Here is a 7059-nt window from a genome sequence, read left to right on the forward strand (position 1 = left end):
TACAGTGCTTTATCTCCACTGCGGCCCCCTCACCCCGAACTCTACTTTAATTTGGTCCTTCCCACTCTGTCATTTGGAATGGTTTGCTTTGCCCGTAATGGGCTTTGTTTGTAAATATTGAATTGGTTACATGGGTGGTTTACTGCTAGTGATTATATATTAACAAAAACCCAAAATGGCGTAATGATGTTCGTGGGAAGGTTGCTCAGCTGTGTGAGATAACACGTCTGGGTAGGAGAAATTGGGGGGCAAAGAACACTTCACAGCTCACAGAAGGAGAACTGAAAAGCAGTTAAATCAAACCAAAGGTTCAGACAGGGAGGGAATATTTCCCTGGAGTTTGAGTAACTGGAAAGTGATGGTGTCCGGCAATAGACAGGATTTTGATTTACAGGGCGTTTGAAATTTTTAAAAACTGTTATATTCAGACAGTTTCATTTCTTTTCTTTTAGTTCTATTTATTGTGGAATAAATAGCTACAATATTTTAAAACCAAATTCACAAACCTTGTGTTAAAGACAAATGTTAAATAAAATCCATCAAACCTACCCTCACTGAAAACTGATTTGGAGGTGCAATTTCCTGGAGAATCCCTGCCCACTTCTTCCTACCCGGGCTTCATGGCTATATACATACCTGGGAGATAGAAGCAGGAGGAGGCCATTCGGCCTTTCAATCCTGATCCACCATTCAATGGGAAACAGCTGACCATCCAGCTCAATCTCCTGTTCCTGTTGTTTTCCAATCCCCTTTCATGGCTTTAACTCAAAGAACTATATCTAAGTCCTCCTTTGGCTTCACTGCCTTTTAATCCAGCTGCTTTGGTGTGTTACTGTGTGGGTGAAGGCATGGGTAATGTGATGGTGCTGCCTCCTGGAGGATGCACACAAACCTCCCTCATCATCCTGCAGTACCATCAATTGGGTTTAAGCAACTCGAGATAGAAACCGTTTCCAGGATATTGGCATCACTGGCTCAGCCACCATTTATTCCCCATCTCTAGTTACCCTTGAGAAGATGGTAGTGAGCTGCTGTCTTGTACCATTCACAGTCCATTTGGCGCAGAGAGACCGACAATGCTGGGAGGGAGACTTTTGCAGGATTTTGGCCGAGTGATTCTCCATCTTTGGTTCTTCAAATGCTGGTTAACTTTATCACGATCGGCAAATGATATTGAGATTTCAGTCTGCAAATCTTCACCATCTAGCACTCTGTATAAAGGAATATGTACAGATTAGAAATTCAGAGCAGACAATTCTAGTTTCTCTGGAATATCTTTTTCTTCTTTCTTCCCCCAAAGCTGTAACCCTCCAGCCCACTTACTCTCTCCCACCATTCTGTCTCTGCTACCCCCTAATGTACACCCTCCCCATTCTCATGGTGTTACTGGTAAACAGATCCAAGCCACCAATTCCCGTCCCTGTTTAGACGCTGCACCCTTTCTGGGTTCACTTCCTTTCCCTTCAGTTGCTGCAAGTCAGTAATGTAACAGCAGAATGAGACAAAAGGAAACAGAAAGGGAGGTGGCAGATCCTGGACAGAAGAGGAACCTACAGTCTGGGAGAATGGGTCACATCCTTTGTTTCTCATTGGTCGATTCCAGTGTTATGACAAGTTGGGAATGTAATTTGGTCCCATGTGGGTGTGATGACACTTTGACTCTCCAACAGATCAATACTACAAGCAAATACGTTCCTCCTCCAGACAATCAGAGGGTGAAATACTTTCCACTAGTTACCCCAAAGCACATGCTCGAAAACTCACCCACATTCTGTACTTGTGCAGTGCCAGGTTTCCCCACAGACGTGTGGTCCCTGCCTCGGAATTTGGGAGTTGCAGTCCTCATGCAGGCACTGGAGCCCTGTCTCTGGAACGTGAACAAAAAGTGTGGGATGGAGGATGTTGTGTATTGGATTCCCATTCAGACACAAGGGACATGTGGGCGGTCACTGGAATTTACTGAGACATCCGCTTAGACAACCTGATTTCTGACTTAAGGAACATAGATTCAGCCAATTCGGGGATAGGGAGGTTAATAAGGCACAGTAGGTTTTAAGCAGAGGTGGCTCAGTGTCAAGCACTGCTGCCTCACAGCGTCAGGGACCTTAGGCGACTGTGTGGAGTTTACACATTCTCCCCATGTTTGCATGGTTTCGTGCAGTTCTCCAGTTTCCTCACATAGTCCAAAGATATGCAGGTTAGATGGATTGTCCATGCTAAATTGCTGACAGTGTCCATGCACGTGCGGTTAGACAATTAGCCATGGGAAATGCAATGTTACAGGGAATGAGTGGGTCTGAATGGGACGTTCATCATAGGGTTGGTGTGGACTCGATGGATGAATACCCTGTTTCTGCACTATAGTGAATCTATCCTATTCTCATGAGGAAGAATGTACTTGTCTCGATGTGTTGTGAATCTGTGGAATTCACTATTCAAAATGCGGTGGATGCCAGGACAATAAGCCAATTTAATGAAGAGATACAGATGTTGAATTTGCAATGGGTTGAAGGGTGAGAGAAAGCTGGAGGGAAAATCCAGCTGAGACCGAGGTGAGCTCAATCATCACTGTATTAAATGGTGGAGCTGGTTCGAAGGGCTGCATTGCCTCTCCTGTGCCCAGTGCTTATCTTCTTACAGTAATAACTGGAAAGCTGAATCCAACACTCACCACCTTCACCAAAGGAGATTTTCGGAAACAGCAGGATAGTAAGGTGGATTAGCGTTCCAAACTTAGATAGTGAGGAAGCGTGTAGGAGATAATGATTTTGCAATTTTAAACTGAGGGGAGACAGTGATTTATGGTTTTAGATTGTGTTGTACATTCACAGCGTCCAGAATACTCTGTTGTGAATATCTATCCTGCACTTTATTACAAAGCCAAGGTCACTGACAATGAAACCTAAAACACCCAGGAAACATCGCCTCACCTCATAATCTGATAAAAGTCATCTGATCAGTCTGGCTGAACTTAGAACACAGATGGAAAGCTGGAAGATTAGATCCAATCCCAAGATCCTGTGCTTAAACAAAGGATACTACAATAGGATGAGGCAGAAGTTGGCTAATGTAGACTGGAAACAAAGACTTTACGGTGGGAAAGTTGACGCACATTGGGGAATATCAAAGCAATTTTTCGAAGTGCTCAGCAAAAGTATATATCAGGGAAAAGGAAGGACTGTAGGAAAAAGGAATAATCTGCAGTAGGTGGCTCAGGAAATAAAGGAATCTATCAAACTGAAATAGAAAGCATACAAATTGGCAAAGATCAACGAGAAACTAGGAGATTAGAAAAACTTTAAAGATCAACAGAAAGAGAGATGGGATTGGGGGAGAAAAATGATGAGTAGCTATCCCCAGGGCCAGAATAGCAGTTTACACTGCTAGAGGGGAACCTATTGTGCGGGGAACAGATGGCCTCTGTAATTGTTGAAGCACTTAACTGTTACCATAGAGATAATCCTGATCAAGTTAAAAATCACAGCACACTCCAAAAGCTTTTACTGCCAAATGAACCTGTTGGATTATAACCTGTTGTGTGATTTATAACTTTGTCCACCCCAGCTCCTCCATATCAGAATCCTGATAGACAGCCCCACTGAAACTGAAGCGCCTGTCAGATGCTTGAGGGAGCTACGGGGGCATGGGGGAGGGGTGTGTGGTTTAACCACAAAGTGCTGAACTGAACGAGACTTTCTAACTGCCGTTGCCTTGGAGAGAATACTGAGAGACAGTCTCTATTCAAAGTCCCAAACCACAAAGGTATAAGAATGGGAGCGGCACATCGGACAGGCGGGGAGTCACCTGATGCTGCCTGGAGGTGTTCTGCATGTACACTATCCATGTAACTGCCATGTTTCATCAATAAAGACTCAAAGAAGACCTCTCAGTGTTCTGTGCCTAGTTATTCCTATCCTGCAGGGTTCAGGAATATGAGTACACAGCAGTCAGTCTTCACAGTGGAGAACACGAAGAACATGCCAGTAATCGATAAGGAGACTAAGGAAGGTGAGGACCTAGAAATAACCATTATCGTGAAAGAGTTAGAGCTGGGCAAGCTAATGGAGCTAAAGGTAGACAAGTCTCATTGCCCTAATGGAATACATCCCAGGATACCAACAGAGTTAACGGGAGAAATAGCAAATGCATATAGAGTTATAGAATCCGACAGCAGAGAGAGGCCCTTTGGCCCAAACTGGCCCATGCCGACCAGAATGTCCATCCACGCTAACCACATTTCCCTGCACTTGGCCCATTTGCTTCTGACCCTTTCCTATCCATGTATTTGTCCAAATGTCTTTTACCTGTTGTGAGTGTTCCTGCCTGAACCACTTCCACTGGCAGCTCATTCCATATACATACCACCCTCTGTGTAAAACAGTTGCCCCTCAGCTTCCCTTTTATTCTTTCTCCTCTAACTGATCCAATCAAGCCGTCCAATCCTTGAGTTCCTGGGAAAAAGACTGAGTGCATTCACCTTATCCATGCCTCTCATGGACTTATACACTTCCAGAAAAGAACCCCCTCAGTTTCCTCTGGTCTAAACATAAAATCCTCACTTGTCCAACCTCTCCCTATAACTCAGACCCCTAAGCCCTGGCAACATCCTTGTAAATTGTTCTGCACTTTTTACAGTTTAATAACTGAAACCTACATTACATTCATCATATTTCCAGTATTTCCCCACGGCGCTGGAACCGACGTGACAACACCAATGGATTACAATCCATGATCGAGAATGAACTCCTTTGCAACAATCCCGTTTTCAGAGTGTTTCCCATGGTGCAGGTATCCTTGTGTCTTTCTGGTTGCATGGTTAATGAAAGACTTGTCATTCTACAAAGCAAAGTTGTGGCTTAATTGTTCCTGGGAAATGTGCCATGATTTTTCAGACTTTCAAAAACAAATGAAATCTCTCTCCACACTCACCATGCTGACATGGATTTGGGTGTGTCTCAGTACTTTTGCAGTCACACTGAGATTTGAAATATTCGCCCACGGACAGAATGTACACCTTTCCTTCCAAATGATATTCAGATCGGCACGGATCAAGTAACTATCAGATCTGAACATGAAGTTCAATTTGTATTTCTCAACCGCAAATCCACCCTTTCAGTACCATACAACAGAGCACACAAGTTACCACTGTTAATACAGGATGGAAATTCATAAGACAATTGTAGTATTAAACTGTCGTTTCCTTGTTCCCCCAAAGCTTTAAACCTCAGTCTCACAATTTCTCTCTTCTGTGAACTGAAATCCAAACCAATCCCCGCCACTCCTTTCCTCCACACCCAGTTCTCACACACTCTCTTCGAATTCAGTTTCCTAGCTCCTGATGAGAACCATCCTGCATACACTGCTTCCTGCACACTCTGGCCAAGACCCATCTTACTAAAATGAGCCAAATTAGAATTCTGATTGCATGCCCATCCTTGTCCCTTTCCATAACAACCCTGAATCTTCACAAAAGAGTTCTGATAATTTTCTGCAAAACGCTGCACCACTGATAGTCTGATCACATGTCAGGGTAGCAAGAAAAGGGCTATTCCCCTGGGTCCTGCTCCCAGAGGGATGAAGCTGCTAATGATTGATCAATTTCTCACACCCACAGCCTCCTTCCCAGGCACTGACTATACTGCGCATACTTCCACAATTGGCCAGCGCTGCACCCGTGCACTGGTCTCCCCTCCTATAGCACGTGGTCCCAATCATACAGGAGTCCGGGTGATTGACAGCAGCTGCTGCCCAATATATCAGAATCCCGACAGTATGGAAACAGGCCCTTTGGCCAAACAAATCCATACCGACCCATTCCCCCTAACTAATGTAACTAATACTATGGGCAATTTAGAATGGCCAATTCAACTGCCCTGCACATCTTTGGATTCTGGGAGGAAACCTGAGCACCCGAAGGAAACCCGCTCAGACACGGGGAGAATGCGCAAACTCCACACAGACTCCTGGCTGGAATTGAACCCGGGTACCTGGTGCTGTGAGGCAGCAGTGCTAACCACTGAGCCGTCTCTATCGACGGGAGGGGGCAGGACTGGAGGACTGGGACAATGGGATTGTAAATAATGAATGAATGAGGAGGACACTGGGGGATGGACAGGTCAGTGAGGGACAGGATCACTGCAGCAGCAGAAGGGGATCCTGGACAAACTGAGCAATGGGAGAGTTTGAAAGGAGAGAAACTACAGGAAGGTTCTGTTTGGAGGCTCAGGCAGGGACAACTGGGAGACAGCATGGCCTGGTAGCTTGGGCAGGTTTACTAATCAGCCTCTTCAAAGATGCTGTTACTCAACTGTGAGCCTGATCCTCCCAGTCCAGAGGTAAGGACACTTACATTATTTCCTGTTGGGCAAGGGATACAGGGACTGCCTTTCAAAAGGAACTCACCTATGTTGGTGACATTAACAACACTCAATACACAGTCACTGACAAAATGCTGGCGTACTTGAACTTCATCCAGAATATTAACACCTATAACTGGGCAACGCAGACCCCAATGTACAGAGTTAAATCCTGGATACTAATAACAGCTTTGTGCATGGGAAATCATATCTCATGAATTTGACTCAGTTTTTTTGAAGAAGTAACAAAGAGGATTGCTAAGGTCAGAGCATGGACATGATCTACATGGACTTCAGGAACGTGTTTGACAAGGTTCCTCGTGGAGACTTGTCAGCAAGGTTAGATCGCATGGAGTGCAGAACTGGTCCGAACGGAGAAGGCAGAGAGTGCTTTTCAGGCTGGAGGCCTGTGGCCAGTGGAGTGTCACAAGGATCGGTGCTGGATCCACTACTTTTCGCCATTTATATCCATGATTTGGATGTGAACATAAGAGGTATTGTAAGAAAGTTTGCAGATGACACCAAAATGGTGACCTGAAACAGATTTTTAAAATCAGGCTGGGCATGGATAGGGTAAATAGACAAGATATTTGCCCTGCAGTGGTGGAGTACAGAACTAGGGGACTGGGAGGGAGGGTAGGCAGACAGGGCGTGGGTGGATAGAGAGGGGTGGGACTGAAATGGGTGGGGAAAGAGAGAGGGG

General features: G+C 45.1%; 1 long non-coding RNA gene across 2 annotated transcripts in view; it reads right to left on the reverse strand.

Annotated features, from left to right (window-relative positions):
* Positions 1-1102: 1102 nt before the first annotated feature.
* The window catches only part of LOC122552409, a 14320-nt gene continuing 8363 nt past the window's right edge, over positions 1103-7059 (reverse strand). Inside the window, exons 3-4 of one of the 2 annotated variants that reach the window (XR_006312370.1) lie at positions 1765-1867; positions 1103-1211 (exon numbers count right to left, since the gene is read on the reverse strand). This is a non-coding gene — a long non-coding RNA (uncharacterized LOC122552409). The remainder of the gene's footprint in view (positions 1212-1764; positions 1868-7059) is intronic. The other variant, XR_006312371.1, reaches the window with a different exon arrangement.

Source organism: Chiloscyllium plagiosum, chromosome 8, assembly GCF_004010195.1.
Source record: "Chiloscyllium plagiosum isolate BGI_BamShark_2017 chromosome 8, ASM401019v2, whole genome shotgun sequence".
In the NCBI taxonomy this organism is placed as follows: domain Eukaryota; kingdom Metazoa; phylum Chordata; class Chondrichthyes; order Orectolobiformes; family Hemiscylliidae; genus Chiloscyllium; species Chiloscyllium plagiosum.